General features: G+C 55.3%; 1 long non-coding RNA gene across 4 annotated transcripts; it reads left to right on the top strand.

Moving 5' to 3' along the window:
• Nucleotides 1-812: 812 nt before the first annotated feature.
• Nucleotides 813-17,619, top strand: LOC102149374 (uncharacterized). 4 transcript variants are annotated; one of them, XR_002811994.2, is made up of 5 exons: nucleotides 813-4,272; nucleotides 4,410-6,559; nucleotides 10,887-10,982; nucleotides 13,458-13,691; nucleotides 16,429-17,619. It is a non-coding gene; the product is annotated as an uncharacterized lncRNA (long non-coding RNA). The 4 variants fall into 4 exon arrangements; XR_011439523.1 differs by having other exon boundaries at nucleotides 15,281-17,619; XR_011439524.1 differs by having other exon boundaries at nucleotides 818-958; nucleotides 1,767-4,272; nucleotides 13,458-17,619.
• Nucleotides 17,620-22,092: the final 4,473 nt, after the last annotated feature.

The raw sequence follows: 22,092 nt of genomic DNA, 5'->3' as shown, positions 1-22,092 counted from the left end.
CCCCCACCCCTCCTCAAGGAGTAGGGAAGCGGGAGAGGGATGAGGACCTGGGCAGGGCAGGGGCAGAGAAATGCCCCTTCAGGTTCCAGGCTGCCCTCTTCACCTGAAGAGTTTCTATCAGAGGCAAGAGAACCAGGCCCAGCTGGGGCCGGGCCCACTACCTTATTTTCCAGAAGACTTTAGAAGCAGGGGGCTGTGCACACCTGCTCCTCTCTGATTTGTCCCACGAGAGGTAGCTGGAATTGGCTGCCCTCACCTTCCTCAGAGGTGCTCCCACAGCCTCCTCTCTGCTAGGAAAATAAATCACCCTAATCGGGTCCCAGGAGTCCCAGACAGGGCCAGGAGCCCTGGCAGAGGCTTCTGGGCCTGCCTTGTGTGATGGTGGCAGAGCTGCACCCTGGCTTCTGGCCTTGGAGCCCTTGGCTTCTCTTTCTGTGCATTCAAGGCAGTTCAGATTCCCAACTGTGGGTCAGGCGGGCCTGAGTTCTAGAAGATCCTACTCTGCAACTTGCTGTGTAACCTTAGGCAAGTTACTCAGCTGCCCTGAGCCTGTGTTTCCTCACCTGAAAAATACGCTTGTGAGGCTAGAATGAGACAAGAAAGCCCAGGGCTTTGCATGTGGCGAACCCCCATAACTAGCAGCTACTGTGTCACTTCACCTGTTTCGCAGGTGGGCATTTGGGGCCAGGATCTGCGATCTACTAAACTTCATCTCCCAGCCTGTTTACAGAGGGCTGCCACACCCCTGTGTTGGGTGAGCTCGTGACCGCCCCAAGGAGGGTGAGGCCAGCCATCTGGCCAGGCCAGGATGCTAGCAGGCGGAGCCTGCCCTGATCTCAGCAAGTGCACAGTCTCAGAGGAGAGGCTGGTCAAGACCAGAAATGAGGAATCAACTAGTCAGAGAGATGCTGCAGGCCGACGAAATGCCCGCAGGCGTGAGAGAGGAGGGACCCCTTAGGTGAGTACTCTCGCTGGAGCCTGAGGACCTGAGGATGGCTTCCTCGATGCTGCAAGCCTGACTTTGGGGTCAGGATGTCATTTGGGGACCGGAGGGGGATGGGTGTTTCAGGGGGGTGGGAAAAGCACAAGCAGAGATTAGTTTTAAATACATAGAACAGAGGCGGGGGGCCTAAGTGACAGCCAGGGCCCCGCAGTTCCTGCCCTGGATTCTTATCCTCGCTGGCCTCAGAGGGAACAGGGCTGGACAGGCATAGCTCAAATTTACTGGGTTCTTCTTCTGGGTGGGCACAGTTGTGAGCACTTCATGGAGATTACCTTATTTAACCCTCATCACACCCCATGAGGGATCCACATTTTGTAGTTGGGGAGCTGAGTGGGAGACAGGCCGGGTGGCTTGTCCAAGCTCACATAGTTTTCTAGGGGTAAAGGGAGAATCATGGATGCAGGCAGCTGGGGAATCTGCTCGGGGCCCTTTGGGGCAGTGGTGGACGAGGAGTGGGGGTGGCGACCTGCCCTGAGGGAGTGGACCGCTTGCAGTGGGAACTCCAGGGCCTGTTATCTGTGCTTCGAGCTGCACAGACCTGCCGTTAGCTCCGCTAATAATGGCGTCTCCGTGGCAACCCGCTGGGCCTGCCCTTGAGAGCCGGTTGGCAAGCAGCTCTTGCGGCTGCGTGGAGGCCTCCTTCTCCATCCACACAGGTGCTCAGGAGACAGCCCGGGATTTGGGAAAGCCGGGGTCTTCTGAGCAGCAGCTGAGGGAACTGTTGCTGCTCAGGCTCTCAGGCTTCACCTGTCTCCATCTGCAGAGGGACATGGCACACCCTCTCCACCAATGCTGCAAGCTGGGAAATGTTGCGTTCACAGAAGGGCCCGGCATTGCCTTGTGAGAGGAGTGGACGTGCCAGGGAACGTGTGCACTGGGCAGGCCCTGCGGTCGGTCACAGTCAGGGTAGACGTTGACCAGACGAGGAAACCGGAGCTCAGGGGTGTGCCTGGGCCCCCACAAGGCTGTACATGTTGGGGAAGGCATAGCTGGACTGACTCCCAGAACAGTGCTCTTCCCAGCCACCTCCCCAGGAGGAGGAATTGTCCTCAGCTTCAGCCTTCAAGAAGCCACGTGGGTCTGAAGCATGGATCCTGCTTTGCAGCGCCTGTGGGGCTGGAGGGGAACCATGATGGCTTCCTCACAGGCTGAGGCTGCAAAGAGAGACTCAAGAGGGGTCGGGGGACCCCAGCCAGGTGTGCAGGTGAACATTCAGGTGTGGGAGCCTGCAGGGGCTGCAGGGCTCAGTTCTCAGGGGAAGGCCTGTTCCAGGCCAGAGCGGGGCTTCCTTGGTTCTCGCTGGGCCTCCCCTTCCCCAAACCGAGCCCTGTGGGGACAGGGTCCTGAGCCAGGCACCTCTATCCGCTGATTAAATAAATCGTTTCGTTTCATTCTCAAGCAGAAAACAACCTTAGCCGCTGGCCCTGGAATTCCTCTCAGGGAGAGAACAGTCTCTGCTGAGGAAATTCTGCGGAGGCACCTTCCGTGTGGGAGGGAGCCCCCTCAGAGCAAGGGACGCTGCTCTGCATGGAAGGGCATGCATCTGCAGCTGTCCGGGAGAGCGGGGGAAGGGAGGGAGGCAGCTGGTGAGAGGGTGCGATGCACTGGAACAACGCCCGGACGCCCCATCATCTTCGGCCACGTCTGCTCCAGCCTGAAGGAGAGCCCCTGGCCACGGGAGCCAGAGGCAGATGGCCTGGACCCTGAGCCCCAGTGAGCCCCCAGGAGTTACTGGGGATTTGAAGGTGGGCCCAGGCTCTTCTGGTCATCGTGTTGGACACAAAGACCTGGATCTCACAGGTCAGGGAGGCAGGGTACACTTCACGTGCTCTGCAGGTGGGGCCCTGCAGAGGCCACTTCCCAGCTGGTAGGTAATGGAGTCAGGAGTCAAATCCAGGGTTCCTTGATTCTAAACTCACTGGCGGGTGTGGTTTGGGCAATGGCCAATGATGGCGCTGTCCACCTTTGTCTTCAAATCCGCCTTCTCTCTCCTTTCCTTCCTTCTGGCTCCATCATAGCTCCCTCCCCTTGGTCCCCCCTGACTCCCAGTCAGAGAAGAAAGGATGCTACAGGCTCATTCCCAACGATGCCGTGGTGACATCCCCCTGCACCCCCAGGAGGAGCTCTACTTTAAACCTGGCCCCTGGAGAGGGCAACGCCGAACCTGAAGGCGAAGGTCTCTTGGGTTGGGGGGTGTGGGGAGGGGGCAGATTGCAGCTCTCTGCCTCAGGAGGAAGAGAGTGAGGCTGGGGCAGCCATTCTGATATTGACAGCAGAGCGCAGGCATGCCAGGATGCCATAAAGCTCAGTCTAGCACAGCAAAGTGGCAAAGAGGAAGAATAAAACACGCGTCTATTTAAAAGAGTAACGACAGGGAAAAATACATTTTCATCATCTCGTCTTCTTGCGGCTGAGTCCCTGCAGCAAGCTCCAAATTCCGACGTTAGGAAATAAATCAAAATAACTTTGCTGTGTTTAGCCTCATTTTGCCGCATCGCTCAGCTCCGAGTTAAAAAGCAACAGGTACCGTGGTGTCTCTCCCAGAAACACAGGAATGGTTTTAAAATGCAATTATGGGGGCTGGTGGAAGGGAAGGGGAAAAATGTTTTTCTTCCATTGATGGATGATTGCCCCCATGCTGTTTGGAATCGTATTTTCGCTGAGCTCTGCTAAGAAGTGCTATTTGCAGGGAGCCTGACAGACGGAAGCGATTGGGTTTGGCAGGTCTAAATGTATTATTTTAGCAGGTCTCCAAGGAAAGATTCTGGGAGGGGCGCTGGCCTTTTAAAGTACAGAGGACAAGGGGCTGCTCAGCCTCCATCCTGCTTGTCAAGACCAATCAGCCGGCCTGGAAACAGTCCCTGAGCTTTCTGGAGAGGCCTGCCCCCCTTCCTCCCCCAACCGCAGGCTCCTCTCCCCCTCCCCTGCAGCCCTTGGCTCCCACCAGACAAGGCCCATCAGTCATTCATTCACTCAGCAAGTCCTTCCAGAGTAAATCTAAGAGGCTAGCTCTCTGCTAGGTGCTGCAGCGCTTATGGGGGGCTTGGATCCAGTGGGGGACACGGGAGCCTGGGCCTGCAGGGAGAGAAGGGGATCAGAACAGCCTAGAAGCCCAGAGCATTTGGCACATTTGAATGTTCAGGAAGACATTAGGGACAGCCAATAGGTAGCAGCCACAGTGGAAGACAATCATGGCTCCCAGGTGGAATTGTCCATGAAGAAATGGACCAACCAGAGGACACCCAAGGCGGGATTACAACGTGAGTCAGGTAATTGTCTAGCGATCAGCATTAGCTCTGTGGAGCCCCTACTGTGCATCAGGCACTGCTCTAAGCACTTCACATACATTTATTTAATCATGACAGTTGCGTGGGATTATTGTGTTGATTATTACTCCACTTTACAGAGGGAACTGAGACACGGGGACGACGTGAAGCATCTTGCCCAAGGTCACTCAGCTGTGACTAGCAGGGGCTGGATGGGAGCCCACCCCCCTCACCACTCTGCTGAGGGGAATCCAGCAGGGGCCAGCCCTGGGATCCGGCCCAGGCATGGCGGGACCAGCAGCCCAGCCGTCTCCTTCACTGGGCCCTTACAGTGTATCAGGCACTGGGCTGGGCTAGGAGTAAGGAAACGAATACAGCCCATCCTGCTTTCAGGAAGTTGATGGTCCTACGAAGAAAGTGGTTATTTAAATAAATTTTTAAAAATACAATTCAGGATGATGGTACAACAGCAAAGGGTTTTGCAAGATACAGAAGTAGCATTGAGGGGTAACTGATTCCATTGGTCCTCTTGGAGGGCGTGGCAGGGAAATCCTCCTGGAGGAAGTGATGTCGAATCTGAGTTTTAAAGGATGGATAGATATTCGCTGTGTGGATAGAAGGGGGCAGCGCAGGGAATAGAAGGTGGAAACATTTGGGTGAGAGATGAGGCCCGGGGTGGAGGGAGATCCTGAAAGGAATCGTGGGCCACCCTGAGGGGCAGGTGGGGTCAGTGATGGGAGAGGCTGTAAGGAGGAGAGAGAGGTTGATTCCAGCTTGGAAGGTCGGGGGTGTTGGTGTAGGGAGCCCTACAGATCATTCTAGTAGGGGCAAGAAAGCAGTCTATTCTCTAGACCAGGGTTTCTCAACCTCAGCACTACTGATGGTTGGGACCACATAATTCTTTGTTGTGGGGCTGTCCTGTGCATTGCAGGATGCTTAACAGCATCCCTGGCCTCCACCCACTGGGTGCCAGTAGCAACCACCCCCTCTCCCTTCCTCCCCCTACCCTGGCATTTTGATAATCAAAAATGTCTCCAGACGTTGCCAAATGTCTCCTGGGTGGCAAAATTGGTCCTGATTGGAGAACTGCTGCTCCAGACCCTCATCATTCAGGAAAAAAGGAGGAATGTCCAAGAAACAAAACAAGCAGACAGTGGTTGAAGGCTGTGGAGAGTTTTGTTTGGGCAATATCCCAGATGACAGATCCCTGGTTCCAGGGAACTTTGGGGGAGAGAAGACTTAGGGGGGACAGGGAGAAGAGAATAGTTTTGGGGCCTCATGAGCAGATGTTTAGATCCAGAATGGCACATACATACTGTGTGTGTGCTTAGCCCACGCCCAAGGCAGACATTACTAATCAATCACAGTGTTCTCTCCCATTAGGTCAGGACACTCTTCCAGAATCTTGACACAGGTTCCAGGCAGCCACCACAGCTCAGTAAGGTAACCCAAGACAAAATGTGTTGCCCTCCCAGAGTGAGATTCTTCTCAGAGAAGAATTCTTTTCTCTGACCTGAGGGGACTTCCTTCCCCCCTTTAAACACTCTTGATTCCAACAGGAGAGAAGCATTCCTGGTGAGGCTAAGCATGCCTTCTTCCATCTTCCTTTCTTCAAAGGAAGCGCTGGTCCCGGGGACCTCAGGGCTCAGAGTGGGAAGGGGCATGGCTGCTTCCTGAGGACAGGAGGGATCTGGGAGATGAGGGGGCACAGAGAGGTGGTTTCAGTGGGCCCAGAGAGGGGTGATGGGCATGATACCTGGAAAGGACACCTCCCTGGAAGTGGAGGTGGGACTCCATGCCTCTCATCCCACTCTGGGCATCTAAGATTCTCTGTGATTGGTGGCGTGGGGAACTGCAGAGCTTGCTTATCTGCGGGGCCATCTGAGGGACTCAGGCTTGAATGTCCTGGGTCCTCCATTTCCTGAGCCCCCATCCTGCACTAGGCACTAAGCATCCAGCACTGCACTGCTCCCACAAACTCCCTGCAGAGACCTCACTGCCCCATATTGCAGGGGAGGAAACTAAGGCTCAGAGAAGTTAAGTAACTGCTCAAGGTCACACAGCCAACAGAAGGCAGAGCCCAGATCAAGACCTAACGTCACCAACTATGAGCTGGTTCCTCCTTCACCACACCACATCCTTTGACCCCCTGGGGCCCATCTTTCAGAGAGAGAAGTAGAGGTGCAGAGGATAAACAGTCAGAGAGACCACATAACAAAGTGGTTAAGGACTCTGGGGCCAGACTGGGTTCACACCCTGAGTATGCTGCTCAGTAGCTCGGTGGCCACAGGTGAGTTATTTAACCTCCCTTTGCCTGGGTTTTCTCATCTGTCACTTGGCCATAACAAAGTCGTGGCTTGGCTTTTGGGAGCTCGGAGCTGGGCACAACACCTGGTGCGTGTCGAGTGCTCAGGAAGGGTCAGCCTCAACACCACTGTGCTTAGGAGACAGCAGGGGTCCCCTCGCTCCGTCCTGGTCCCTTCTGCTGCTCCAGGGGCCTGCTCTCAGAGGCCTTTTGAAGAAGGTTGCTTGGTGGTGTGTGTTTCTCCCTCTGAGTCTGAGGTCGTGGAGGGTGACCTCAGCCCCAGCCTGAGCCAAATGTCACCGGAAAGGCACAGCCTGTGGTTTGTTGACACCCCTGCCTTGCAAGCCCTAGAAACCTGCCATGGACATGGGGCCCCCAAGGCAGAGGGGCTCCCGGGGCCAATTGCGGGGGCTGTGGACTCTGGATACCAAGGAGAAGGGGTGAGGGGCTGGAGAGGCGGGCTGGCAGAGCAGGTCGTTGGGAGCAGCCTGTGCAGAGGGCTGGGGCAGGCCGGAGTGTGGGGCCCTTGTCAATCTTTCTGGTTACTGGTGCCTTCCCTCTGACTGGGAATCCGGGTTCTGGAGTCCCTGCCTCCTCGGGGAACAGGCAAATTTCCCTGCCTCCTCTGCAGCAGGTGCAGCCGCGGACTTGGCTCAGCCTGCCAGGGGCTGCCACAGGAGACGCGGCTCTGAAGTAAGCATGTGCAGAAGCAGGTGGCAGGGCCCCGTCCGGCAGGGGTGCCAGCTGCAGGCGGGACTCGGGTGGCTCCTCACGCCCGGCGTCCATGGCGTCAAGTGTGCTGGCCGAGAGGACTGTGGTGACCCCCAGGCCAGTCCTGCAGGGTGGCTTTCGCATCTGGTCCCAGTTGTGAGGCCTCCACGTTTGGGTCTCTGGTTCCCCCAGAGATTCATCTTGGGATCAAGCTAGCGTCCTTTAATGCATTCCTTTTCTCCTCAGACAGTCTGGATTTCTATTGTTTCCTCTGCCCTAGGGGTCCTCCACCCCAACCTCTAACAACTACTGGGTTTTCCTGAGAGGAATCCAAGCAGCGATCTGCAGGTCCCCTGTGTGAGCTTTCTGCACCTGAGGTTATACAGGTGAAATCAAGCGGAAATCAACGCAGAGCACTGCCTCCGCCAGCGTGTGTGCGTGTGTGTGTGTGTGTCCACAAAATGAGGAAGTGCAGCCTGAGAATGGAGTGTGGGGGAGGTGGGGGCAGTCCCACTGCCTGGCTTTGGGGGCAGGTGGATTTGGAGCTGAATATGTGAAGCCATGTCCTTCCTGCCCACCTGCTACCTCCCAACTCTGTGGCCTGATGTGGGGTCTTCGGCTTGTCCCTCCCCACCGCCTGTCTAGACTTGGGCAGCATCAACCTTGAGAGGGCGGACAGACAGACCTGGAGTTCAGAGGCTCAGGCTTCTGACCATCTCTGGGCCTCCCCTGGCTCACCCAGCCCTTTGTGCCCAGGCCTGTATCAAGTACTGTGGGGGAACAAGGGAAAAGGCCCCCTGACTCATCCCACCACAGGACTCCAGGGATGGAGGGCACCCCGTGGTCATGCACCGTTAGCCACAGGGCTCTGCTTTCCAGTAACATCAAATGCGGCCCAACCAAAGGCGAGCTGCTCTGGGGTGCCTCCCTCGCCCTGCGCAGCACGCTGCACACTGGGACCAGATGCTGAGAAGGAAGCTGCTGCCCTCACACACTCGCACACGAGCTCGCACCGATGCATATGCACATGGTGAGACATGGACTCTGCAAAGGGCCTTTGTCCTGTGTCACCTACGAAGTCCGCTGTCACTCTGCCAGTCTAGGGGCTGATCCTACTCATCCTGCTGCTGCTGTGCAGGGACCTCCTGTCCCAGGTCTGGAGGGCTTTCACAGGCAGGCCCAATATTGGGAAAGAAATAGATGCTCTGCAAGTCCCACGTGGCAGTCCTTGGGTGGGAGTTTCATGTGGGTTAGAATGTCTGGTTCTAGCACAGAAGAAGGGGCCACAGACTGTGAGGAAAGGAAACAGGGAAGGACCCAAGAGAGGGAGGAGGAGAAATGGAACAAGGGAGCCAAGATGGAGCAAGGAGAAGAGCCAGGCAGGCAGAGCTGAGACATGAGTGGGCTGGGGTAGGGTGGGGTGTGATGGGGTGGCAGGTGAGGAAAGAGAGCAAAGAGATGGCAGGGGCAAGGTGGGGCAAGGCACAGTGTGGTGTTGGGGTCATGCCCCTCCCCAGATGCAGCCTGGCATTCACAGCCCTGCCCAGGCTGCAGCCCTGCCCACCCCAAGGTGCGGAAGGGAAAGGGACCCAGTGACCGTTGGGTTCAGAATACACCCCTGCAGCGGGTCTCTGGGCTCTGCACCTTGCTCTCCCGTCTGCGGACTCTGTCCTTCTTGACTCTTGCTGGAGCTGATGATGACACTTACCCCTAGAGCCTGCACAGGGCTGACACCGATACCGCAAAGCCCCTCTGTCTCCCCGCAACCACCAGGAACAGCCGCCCAAAGCCCCCCAGGTGTGTGTGCATGCACGTGACCACGTGTCTGCTTGCAAATGTGGGTGTGAATGCATGTGAGTGTGAGTGTGGCAACCCTGTTAGTCCAGATTACCTCTCTGAGAGCTTGTTTTGCTGTAAAGTTGGGTAGGGGTCCTGGTTGGGTCTGTGCCTGGGGAACATGGGGCTGGAGGGACAGGAAGATGCACAGCCCCCTCTTCCTCCCAGACCTTGGGGCCTTCACGAAATGGGACACCAGGAGACACCTGTGCAGGTATGGGGGTGGGGGGAGGGACAGAAGTAGGGGCTTCAATCTCAAATGTCCAAAGGCCAACTGCACCTCTCCTCCTGGTGACCCCGACACCCAACTGAACAAGTCCACACGCAGACATGGGATCCACCCATTCTTTCCAGCCCCTCCTGCGTCCTCCCCATGCCAGTGCCTGGCACCACTGCCCTAGTCCCTTGGGCTGGGAGGAAGGCAGTTTCTATGGGGGCCTTATCCTGGCATCCAAGCCTCATTCGCAATCCCCCAGCAGTCTGTGCTGTCCATGTGGCTATTTACATTTTAACTTAAAGTTAAATACGATAAAAAACCAGTTCCTAGTTGCACTGGCCACATTTCAAGTCCTTAATAGCCACACATGGCTGGTGTGGCTACTGCTTCAGATGGCGCTGATGCAGAATATTTCCATCCTGAAATATGGCAGAAACATCTATTGGACAGTGCTGTGGCTAGTCTCGCTCAGTCCTCAGACTTGGGTTCTCACACCTCAGGACCTTTGCTTCTGCTAGAACACTACCAGGACGCCCATCTCCCTTTGTCTGCTTCTGGAAACCCACTCCTTCGTGGGGCTCAGTTTCCCCAAGAAGCCCCCCAGCTGCAGCCAGCCTGCATGGCTCCCACGTCCGTCTTCCTGCCATGCTCTGGGCTCATTCTCTCCTCTAGGCCAGCATCTCCTCTAGGACAGGGCTTTGGCTTGCTGATTTCTTTTTCTTTGTACACACCCCTCTCTTTCTAGCCATCCTTGTCCCTCTCCCTGTCTGCCCACTCCTGTTCTCTCTTCCCCACCCCTCACAGTTTCTTTCTCACAGCCTTGGGTCTGTCTTGCACGCTCCTGCATTTCCTCTCTCGGATCCCTCTCTTTCTGTCTGCCTCCACTTCCCTCCCTCTGCTTTGCTAGAGAGATGCTAATTGCACCTGCAAGTACCTAACTCCCGTGGCAATTGGCCAGTTGCTCTGTATTTTAAAGGTGCAAATGGCAAATTGCAGGCATAAGGAAATAATTTTAGGCACAAGACTGTGTCCAGAGAACTTGGCCTCAGCCCTGGGGGCCAAGACGGGAGAGCTGGAGAGAGCAAGTTCTGGAGTGTGAAGGTTTCTCCCAGCCCAGGGAAGATTCCAAGAACAGACAGGGGTGGGGTTGGGGGCCAGAGGGTGGGGAATTTCCCTCCACGCAAGTCCCACAGTCTGCAGCACAGAGCAAGGCCAGCCTGCCAGCTTTAATGGGGGTGGTTTTCCTGTTATCACTAGTGCTGGTGAGGACTGATCAGCTGGTCTCAGCAAGGGCATTCAGGCTCTGGGAGAGGACAAACGCCTGACTCCCTTTCCTGGCTGGCATGAGGGCTGGACCACATGCCCGCCCCAGGAGGCCACTTCTGGGGTGCAGGATGGAGCCCCGGGAGAGGACAGAGGCGGACCTGGTGCTCGATGGCCAAAAGCACTCACTGAGGAGTGGCACAGAGTGGCCTGAGGAGCAAACGCTCCTGAATTTTAGGGGAGGGGGGCCCAAGCCTAGCCCTTCTTCTAACTCCCTTCCTCCAGGAGTCGACGTTGCTGGGGAAGAAAGAAGCAAGACATCCACCTCCCATGAAAGACGTGTGTCCCAAAAGCAGCCCCTCCAGTGTGACCAGTGCCCAGGTCAGCCACTTGCTTTGAGATCAGCTGGTTGTAAATCTGGACAGTGGGTGTCTGGGGCTGTGGGCTTGTGAGGGGCTTGTGGGAGGTGACAAGGGCTCACCCCTGTGTGTGCCCTTGTCCCGGAAGCCTGCACTGGAGCCCGGACCCTGGGTGTGGCCGGGAGGGGAGGGGGCTCTGGGATACAGGATACAGGAGTGTCCTTGTGGGGGATGGGCCGGGAACACCTAGAGCACAGGCATGGACGCTGCATGGGCAAAGCCAGGGGGCTCTTTCTGCATAACTCGGTTTTGTGTTGGGGCAGCTGTGAGAGTGCTGGTGGGGAGATGGAGGAGAGGGTTGCAGCAGTGATCATAGTCCTGCCTCCTGGAGAAACCTGGGACGAGGAGGTCGCCAGATGATAAGCAACCCCTGCAATGTGCTGGGCACTGGCCAGGTGCAGCCTGGTGGACACTGGCCTCGCTGTGGCACATTGGATCCCAGTTAGGCAGGGAGACAGAAGAAGGTGGTGTGGTGACCACTAAGGGGACAGAATAGGTCCCCTAGAGTAGGCTCCCTAATTCATCTGCTACCTGGGGAGTTAATAAATACATGCTGAATGAAGGAAGGAAAGGAGGGCTGAATGAATGAACAAGATGTTGCCTCTCCCTGGGCCTCAGACTCCCCATCTGTGAAGCAGGGGGCTGGGCTTGAGAAGTCCACCCTGAAGGGGTCCCTCATGCTCCCCTGTGCAGGCCTTTGCCCCATCTTTGCTCCCGGGTCCCTGAGGGATGCCCTCCCCTGTCGGCACCGTCCTCCGCGGCACCCCCGTCCCTGCAGCTGGGCTCTCGCTGCCCTGCTCTGGGCCCAGAGAACTCTGAAGCCTTCCGTCTCAGGCCCTTGCTCCCCTGCTGAGGGGAGGGGCTTTATTTTGCATTTTTCTTCCCCCAGTACATTGTCATGCTCTGCAAATGGGTCAGATTGTCTGACTGTTAAAATCCCAAACTCTCAAGCCTCTAAGGAGTGAAGTTGGGGTGCAAGAGACCCCTTCAATCCCACTCCGCTGGGGACAGGGACATTCAAGGGAGGCCTCAGAGCTGGAGTGGGGGAGGTTGGGATGGGCTGCAGCCAGAGCTCCCTTCCCACCCATTCCGGTCCCCCTCCCCGCTTCCCTCGAAGGCCTCAAAGGGACACCCAACTAAACACAACAGCCAGTGTCCGAGGCCACGAGCATGAGTTAATTAATTCGCCAGAGGGAAGGAAGGCTATAAATACCCCTTGGGGCACAGGGGTGGTGGGGCAGGTGTATCCAGCAGCCCGTTTCCCAGAGCCGCCACTCCGGCAGTACAGGTTAATGAGCACAGGCCTCCTTGCCAGCATAACAGCGACTAAAAATAAAGAAAGAGGAACAAGTCACCCTCCCTGGTGAATCAGACGCCTCCAATTGTAATTTTCGTGCTGATACTGTAATTTTCCTGTTCCTCTTGCTCCCCTGGGGCTGGTGGAAACGGAACCCCCTCCCGCTAAAGGAGAGACAGTCCTGTTCTGGTTGATTCCCCCTCAGGAAGGAGAGGCGGGGAGGCAGCGAGAGGGAGGGCAACTGGAACCCAAGCCTAGGCCTGGGTGGCTGGCCAAGAGGCTGAGGACAAGCAGCCACCTGCTGAGCAGAGGAAGAAATGACGTTCTGACGTGTCACGTGAACTGGCCGCAGTCACAGACTCCGTGGGGAGCAAAGCTAGAACTCTGTCTCTTGTGACTCCAAATCCAAGTCACGGCTCTCGTCTACCCCTCCCTTCCTCTGGCTTTGTCAGTTGAGGAAACTGAGGCATGGGGAGGGAATGCGACTTGCCAAGAGCCCCCAGGAGAGCAGTGGCAGAGCTGGGCTGGGGGCCGGCCTGGACTCCCTGGCCGGTGCTGTCATCTGCTGACCTCTTCCTATCCCAGCCTTGAACCTGCCCTCCTGGACCCTCCCACGCCCATTCTTGCCAGCTTCACCCTTACACTACACCCCCCACCTTTCCATGAGACCTGTGAAATGAAAATTCCCTGACTCCCAGCCCTCCTCTGGGTCACCAGAGCGGCACATCCAGGTTACCAGATGGTTCTTGTCATACTCCTTTGTCTGTGGAGGTCACCCTGGCCCATCTGGCTGCGGACAGGTGCAGGAAGCTTCTCTGGGGGACTGAGCTAAGCCTATACAGTGCCTTTGTGTGAACTGGAAAAAGGTGCCCCCTCTCTGCAGACACAGCCCAGCTAGAGTGTTGGGCTTGGCCAGTGGACTCAGGGTGGGTTTCAGGTTCTACTTGCCCCACACCACCCACCCCCAATGCCCTGCCAGGATGCCTTTGAGCAGTGCACACACTGCACAACCCTCTCCAATGGCCCTGCTTTCCTCTGTCTTTCTGGAGACCAGCCAAGCCCCTAGAAGCTCTCCAAGAGAAGGGAACTTTCATGAAAACTAACCGAGGCTCCCCCTTCCTCCCTCTCCCCCAACGTCAGCCCCCTCTCCCCAGCACATGTTGTGAAAGGAAAAAGACCGAAATAAACTGGGGCACCTTGTGTGGATCACAGCAACTCTTTCCTGGAGTGAGCAGTGGGCCTTAAGGCCTAGCACCTGAGTGGCTGAGAAATACGCCTTGGGAGGTGAACACAGAAACAGCCACAGCCAGACGGACAGCACCATGCCAGACTCTAGCCAGCTGACCCAGGTTGGGTCCTGCCCCCAGCATTCAGGTATTTGTTTCGTCCCACTGGGCCCCATGTCTTGGTGGTGTCTGTGAGAGGAGAGGCCTCGCTCTGGACAACGGGAAAGGGAGCTGGGCAGGAGGAGGGGTGGTCCCCCTGCACGCTGGGGTGATGGGGCGACACCCATAGGCGACTCCCTGAGAGCCCTATGACAGGCCATCCCAGGACGACACCCATCTGGGTGCCTGTTCTGCCACACCATCACTCTGTGACATTTTGCATGGCAGATGTCAAGCACAGATTAAAAACCAGTCCATCTTGCTATTATTATCCCTAATTACTCACTCACTAGCTGAAGGCTCCCTATAGAGGAAACGAGCACCATCTCAGACTCTGGGACTCATGGACCTGTGGAGAAATTCCTCTTTCTAGCTTTTGTGCTTTTTTTCAAACCTCAGCTGCAAAACAGCTTCCCCTGCCCACCCAAGCTCACGCGTATGCATGCACAGCCCGAGACATTCTTGCTGCTCCTTTCACCCTCTGCCCCACCCGGCTGCCCCCAGGGCCCTCGGAGGGGGCTGATAATGGGCCCTGCTCCACCTGCAGGGCCTCCGCCTCAGTTCCGACCACTTTGTCTGGGGCCGTGGCCCTCGCAGGGACTTCCTTGGTGCCTCTCCCATGTCGGCTGGTCTCACCAGAGTAGCAGGGGCCAAGGGCCACGAGGTGACCGCCCTTTTCGCATTTCCTTTCTTTTCCGGGCTGCGGGGTAGGGGCGGGTTGTGGGGACAGTGGAGAGGTGGAGAAGGACAGGGAACAGAGGAACAGGGCAGCACCAGTGGTGGCCCACCTGGCGCTCCCACACAGGCCCAGGTGCTCCCAGACTCAGCATCCCTGCATGGTAGGATCCACCCCCAAGTCCTACCCACCAAACCCGCAGATGGATGGGCACCCATGCCCATCCCTCCTTCTTTCCTCCACGTCTCTACCACAGGTCCCCTGTCCCATCTGGACCTGCACCTCCTCAGACACTGCTCAGCCCACTCACCCTTATCTGCTGCGTCCCCACTCTCTCTCCCTCTCTCCTGGCTCCTAGCCATCAACATTTCAACGAGCTAGCCTCTTCTGTCCTGAAAACATCCCTTTCTTGACCTGCCAGCCCCTTCCAGCTATTGCCCCATCCTGGCCTTTCTTTTGCAGCCAAACCTCTTAACCAGGGGTGTCTGCACAAGTGTCTCCCACTTCCTCACCACCCACTTCTCTCAGTCTGGCTTTGGCCCCTCCGGGCCCCCGAGGCTGGCCTCTCACGGCCACCTCTGACCTCCTTGTTGCTAAATCTAGTGGACACTTTTAACTCCACATCCCACGTGGTCTATGGACAGGGCCTGACACTGCCGACCACTTCCTCTTCCTGACACACTTTCTCGCCTGGGCTGCTGGTCTCAGCAGTGTCCCAGCTTTCTCCCCGGCGGCTGACAGCGCCGTCTTGATTACACCCACAGTGTACTCTTCCTCCTACACGTAGTGCTGCTTAGAGGTCTGTTCTCGTCTTTCTTCTCTCACTGCCCGCCCACATCTCCACATGCCACCTCTGAGCTGATGGCTCCCACATCTTTACTGACCTGTCTCCTGCCCCTCAGGTCAGCATTCGGCTGCCTCCCAGACATCTCACCAGGAGCCTCAAACTCAGCAGGTCCAAAATGGAGCACATGATCCTTCCTTCCAAATCAGCTCCTCTTCCTCTCTAGTCTGGGCCAAGAATCACCGATGCCAGAAGCCAGAGCATCGTCCTGGATGCTGTCCCCCATTTTACACCCTGACCAGCAGTCACCTCTGACCCTTCCCTGCCTGATCCGCTTCCCTCACCCCAGGTCGGGCGCCCTGTCCTCTCCTTGGGGGATGGCTCCAGCCGCCCTCGGGTCTCTCTCCTCCGTGTTCTGCTCCCCACAGCACAGCTGGAATGAGCTTTGTAAACCCTGCTTGACTCTAGCGCTCTTCTGCCTGAAGGTTTTCAAAAGCTCCCCATCACCCTCGGGAATAAGCTCAAAGTTCTTAACACGCCGTGCCAGGGCCTGGGACAGGCGTGTCTCTCCTCTGTCCCCACACACAAACACTGCCTGCCGTTGAGGGTTCCTTGGTCTCTCATGACCCCGCCCACCCATCCTTTCCCAGGACACCTGGCACACTCTTCCCCACCTCTTTGCCTGGCCGGTGGGGACTCTGGCCTCCTTCAGCTCCCAGCTCAGCTGTCACTCCCCCTAGGGAACCTCCTGGAGCACCTGGCCTCCCCCGCTCTGGCCTGGGCCAGGCACCTCTCACAGCCGCCTGCTGACTCCCTCCTGGCCCTTTTCAGCCTGGATGGTTAAATGCCCTCTGCCCTTGGCGGTCTGGCCCAGTGACTGGCCCAGAGCCCGGAGCCCAGGCATTGCATAATGTACTGAAAGAACACAGCGCCCGGCCCCGGGGCCCCTCAAACACCCCTGTGCTGGATGCCCCATCGCCAGCACACGGCCGCAGTCTGAGACCTAAGACTGATCCCCCCACCCCCATTTTACTCTCCCCACTTACTTCAGTGGGACAACTGAGGGACGTTTATTCTGAAACACCTTCCTCAGCACTTGTAGGGTCCTGGTGACAGTGTGATTCTGAGGGTGACAGCCCTGCCTTGGGTGAGCTGGCCTGAGAGCCCAGCCCCAGGTCACAGCCAGCTAGGGGCCAAGCTGTCCTTGCCTAGAATTCCACCTGTCCCCGCCGGGGTCTCACCCTCTGCTTGAATCTGCACCTGCAGGTCGAGTGTCCAGACCTTCTCTTCTCTAATGGCTTCTGGGTCAGCTGTGTCCCCAGCTGGGGAGAAAGGTCCCTGAGGGCTGAGGCCATATTCTCTTTGCTTCTAGTCCCTCAAAGGGCCCAGAATGGGACCAGGCAAAGCATCAGCCCTGCCCTATGGGAAAAACAGGTCTCGGGCAAACAAAATACACCTCCAACGTCAGGGGCTGGCCAGAGGCACATTTTCAAGCAGGGTAAGGGCCCCCTTGAAGAGGCCTTGACCCCTGGTCACCTCCCTCCGGTCTACTCGTGATCTGGGGGGCCGCATCTTGAATCGTACTCCTGATGGCGAGCATCCTCACCGAGAACCAAGGAAAGTGCTGCGGCTCCCGCAGAGCCACGTGGGGCTCTGGGAGGGGCCGGCCCAGCAAGCGGGCAGCAGACGCCAGCTCTCGGACTGTTAGCAATCCCTGCAGCTATGCCCAGCAAGAGGACGGACAAGCCAGTGGTCTGAGAGCAACCTGACGGCCCTTCTGCAGGAGAAGCACCTTTTTTTCTCAGGGCACTTCTTTTGCTTCCCAAGCTCAGCAGGCCCCATGCACCTGCAGTGATCCCAGCTCAGGGCATCAAACCCAAACTAACGCCCTGAGGAGCCAGGAGTGCACCCCTGCTCTCAGCACCTTGGGGATGAGGCCCTGAGACCCCGACCTGCCTTTGCTGGCGTTTCTCTCTCGGCCCCAGGCCTATATGAACCAGAGGTGGCTGAACAGTGCCTTGTGGATCTGTACAAAGGAGATCGGCTGGGGCCTCTGAGACTGGCCACCCCCTCGATGGATACCCACCGCGTCCGGGAGATCAATACAGCTAATGCAGCAATCTGAAGCTCCGTAAGCCTGGGCAGGGTCTCCTGGGGGCCTGCTGTTTATTTTCCTCCCAGTTTCCCCCAGCATCTCCAGCCCTCTCCGCTAACCTACAACCCCTGCCCTGAATAGCAGCTAGCGTGACTGTGGGCCTCCCTGAAGCTGTGACCCTGGAGGGCGAGAGGGAGGAGGGCAGGCTGGGATGCTGTCACCCTTCAGCTAGCTGATGTGGAGATCTTAATGAATATGAATCGCCTCCCCCTCCACGGAGTCGGCCCCATCAGATTCCTTCACACCTCGCCGAGCCCAGAAAGGTTACTCAGAATTAAATGTAAATCACATATTTACTGATATGAATCAGATCACAGTGTCACTTTCTCACAACAGAGAGTTTAATCATGCTGCAGCCCCGGGGGTCTCTGCTCTCCTGTGGCCACACCTCGGCTCACAGGAGATCAGCTCCACGACCTCCCATGAGGGGGTGTGGGGGTGGGTGCTCCCAGAGCCTGGGAAAGGGCAGCGGGCCCAGCAGGAGACCTGACGCTGGTGCAGCCGGCCCTTTGGTGCCCAAGTCACGGCTGCCTTTTAATATCACATCAGTCGTGGTCATGATGAGCTAGGCAGCGCCTTACATGCTGTGGCTATTTAATAAGTGTTGAATAATCACAGAAACATCACTGCTAAAAGGCTGCTGGCAGCGAGCCCCCTTCCCAGGCTCACGTGTATTCCTGCAGCCGGGGGAGAAAGGCGAGAGACACATGAAAGGGTTTCACCGCAGCTGATCAGTGTTGAGCAGCCGCGGGGTGGGAGGACCACTGGCTTGGGAGCCATGAGACCCTCTCAGAGCCGGGCTTTGCCACTTGCTCCGCAGCAGGACTGTAGGCAAATTCACTTGAACTGCCGGTTCTGTGGAGATACGACGCAGGACGTGTTGAACGTGAAAGTGTCTGCCAACAGTAAAGTTTTCTGCAAATGCAAGGAGCAATGACAGTGAGCTCCATGCAAAGGCCACCAGACGAGGAAGAAAGAGACCCAGGCCTCAGCCCTGGTTCTCCCACCTAATAGCTTTGTAGCCTTTAAAATAGCCTTCAGCTTCTCTGAGCTTCAGGTTCACATTAGCAAAACGGAAATAACGAGGCCTTGCCTAACGGGGAGAGGCTCCGAAGAATGCAGCGAAAGAGCTCTGTGCAAACCATGAGCCTGCACACAGCTCTGGAGCTCTGTGTGGGTGCTCCCGTCAGCCACAGCAGGATGCCGGGGAATCTGTTTTCCCCGCATGTCATGGTCCCTTCCCTTCCCAAGCCTGCTCACTTAGAGGCGGTGTCCAGGCTAACAGCTGTGCCTTTGGAGAGCTCTTTACAGCTGACAACGCAGTGTGCAGGCAGGAGCTTGCAGTCTGCTTGGGAGGTCATGTCGGCACTGGGGGCTCCTTGGTGGCTCCATCTCTTTAGGAGGAGGTGTGCTGGAGGGGCCGGCTCCTCCGCCACACTTTGTGCCTATGTGCCCTCACCAGAGCCAGATGGCCGGGGTGGGTTTTCTTGACTGGAGAATTTCCTAACTGGATAACTACTTCCCAGAAAACTGAGCCCATATTGTCCACACAAGAAGTCAATCTACATCCTGAGTGTGTGTGTGTAGGGTGGGGGTTTAACCCAAGAAACAGACGTCATTTCTTCATGCATCAGGAAGCCTCTTTTCACCAGTTTTAACGAACAAAGCTCTCTTGGGCTTAAAGTCAAGGAACCTTCTTTTTATAGCCAGTCTCACTCCTGGAAAAGTTCTGCCTTTGTGTATGGACTCGAATTAGGGAAATATGCACTGAATTTAGAAGGTGTCTATTAACCCTTAGCTGGACATGGATAGGAAGTGAAGTCATGATTTTAGGGCAAAGAAAGTCTGTTCCAGGTCAGTTACGTACTGTGTAACAAATCACCCCCAAACTTGGTGGGGTGAAATAAAGCCTGATTTATTAAGCTCACAGCTTCTGGAGTGGGGAATTTGGACAGGGCACAGTGGAGAGGGCGTGTCTCTGCTCCACCGTGTCTAGGGCCTCGGCTGGGAAGAAGGCTTGGGGGTGACTTGAACTGCTGGGGTAACTGGAGGCTTCTTCACTCGCCTGTCAGCACCAGGGCGGGGATATCAGCTGAGCTGATCAACAGAGCACTCCCATTGGGCTTTTCCGTGTGGGTGGGGCTTCTCACAGCATCGGGGCTGGGTTCTTTGGGGTGGTGAGTGCATCTGGAGAGCCAGTATTACAAGAGATCAAGCAAAAGATTATGACTTCTTACACTGCTGGTGGGAATGCAAACTGGTGCAGCCACTATGGAAAACAGTATGGAGATTCCTCAAAAAATTAAAAATAGAACCACCATACGATCCAGCCATCCCACTACTGGGTATTTATCCAAAGAGCTTGAAGTCAGCAATCCCAAAAGTCCTAGGTACCCCAATGTTCATTGCAGCATTATTTACAATAGCCAAGACGTGGAAGCAACCTAAGTGCCCATCAACAGATGATTGGATAAAGAAGATGTGGTATATATATACAATGGAATACTACTCAGCTGCAAAACAGAACAAAATCATTCCATTTGCAATAACATGGATGGACCTTAAGGGAATTATTTTAAGTGAAATAAGCCAGCTAGAGAAGGATAATCTGTGTATGACTCCACTCATATGAGGAATTTAAAAATGCGGACTAAGAACAGTTTAGTGGATACCAGGGGAAAGGTGGGATGGGGGGTGGGCACAAAGGGTAAAGTGGTGCACCTACAACACGAATGACAAACATTAATGTACAACTGAAATTTCACAAGATTGTGACCTACCATTAACTCAATTAAAAAAAAAAAAAGATTGTGACTTCTTATGACCTAACCTTGGAAGTCATGCAGTATCATTTCTGCCACATTTTATTGGTTACAAGGAATTACTAAGGCCAGCCCAAATTCAGGGTAGATGGATTAGATTTCATCTCTTGATGGGGGAGTGGCAAGGTGGCATTGCTGAAGAGCATGTGGGATGGGAGTCACTGTTCCCACCATCTTTGAAACATACATTCTGCTAAAAGATCTGTTGTTGCTTTAAATCAAGCCACTGAGAAATCAGTCAACCAATCAGGCAATTGCCGAACATATACTGACTACCTTCCGTGTGCAAAGCACTGAGTCAGCGGATGGGGCAGGCAGAGAACTTGAACTCCATTGCTCAGAGCCTCAGATTCCAATCTGCAAAATGCAGTCCAATCAGGGATCTTTTGATGGCGAGAAACAGAGACCCAATCCAGGCAGCTCAAGTAGAGAAATGTTTATTGTCGGGTCACTCAGGCGTCCCATGGAAATCTAAGGACAGAATCCTAAATTTTTTCCCAGGAATCATGAAACTCAACTGGGAAGCCATCAGTAACGAAACAGCTCTCACTTTGCCTCCCAGGACCACATGAGGGAATTCACTTCTCTTGGGGAATCTGTGGCCTTCCTTCTTTGCTGTCTGTCCAGCTTCCTTTGCTCATTCAGAGGCTCGCAAGTCCTCCCTCACAGCTCATGGCTTCTTCATGACCCATAATGGCCACTATGACTCAAATTCTATCTCTTGACCTTTCAGCTATAAGTCTACTGCACTCAGAGTCCCAATCCCCAGTCTTGACTGGCCCAGTCCAGCTTTTCCAGCCAGTTCTCATAGATCATAGGCTGCTGGCCAGTATATAAATAAGATACCTTTGCATCAACTGCCTACCTCTTGGTCCAATCAGGCAAGAGACACAGGGAATTCCATGGGATAAAACATGGAAACATGGCCACGGCCTCTCAGCAGGGTCTACGGGTGAGGCACTGTCCCTTGGCAGGGATTTGTGCAGAGTAGGCTGTCATCAGCTTCTCTAGTGCCCTCTCACTGGACTTTGGGGAGGATGGAATTGATGATAAAATGGGGAAAAAGTACTCTTTAACATACAAACTGCTCCACAGATGGGACCAACGTCACATTCGGCCCATTCATTCATTCAGGGAATATTTATTGAGCATCTACTAGGGGCCAGACACCATACCTGGAACCAGGGAGAGAGCCACAAGCGAGTTAGACCTGATTCTTGCTCTCTTCCTCATTTCCATGATTATATATCAAGGCACAAGATACAGAGTCTGTGAAAGCCCAAGTAGCTTTAAATCTGACTGGTGGCACAAGGGATAAGCATACCAGAGTTTAATAAAACAACTTCCAAGCAAAGTATGCTGAAATAACATTTTTTACTGATCAGATTGGAAAAGATTAAAATATGCACTGAACGTGGTGGTGCACAAAAGTGAGCACACTTCTACTTACTGGTGGGAGTGTGAATTGATACAAACTTTAAGTGGAGCTGTTTGAAAATATCCTTAAAATGACATACGCACACCTCCTGGGAAGCCGCACTTCCATGTGTAGGCGCTATTCGCTGTAGTCCTCCCGGTTTCCAGACGATTGGAAACAGGCTGAAGGTCCATCAGTAGGAGAATGGTTAACTAGATTACAACACGTCCACTAAATGGACGCCTCGCCAGTCGTGAACTGCCATGAGGAACCTCTTTATGTGTTCCTGTGTGAAGACGGCTGGAATGTACTGTTGAGTGAAACAAGTAAGGGACACAACTGTAAACCACCAACTGTGTTCAAAAATGGTGGTAGTGGGTGGACCCGGCCCAGTGGCATAGTGGTTAAGTTTGCATGCTCCACTTTGGTGGCCTGGGGATTGCCAGTTTAGATCCCAGGCACAGACCTGCATACCACCCATCAAGCCATGCTGTGGCAGCATCCCACATACAAAGTAGAGGAAGATTCACACAGAT

The sequence above is a fragment of the Equus caballus genome, chromosome 1, assembly GCF_041296265.1.
Source record: "Equus caballus isolate H_3958 breed thoroughbred chromosome 1, TB-T2T, whole genome shotgun sequence".
Taxonomy (NCBI): Eukaryota; Metazoa; Chordata; class Mammalia; order Perissodactyla; family Equidae; genus Equus; species Equus caballus.
This window is presented reverse-complemented; position numbering and strand designations above follow the sequence as displayed.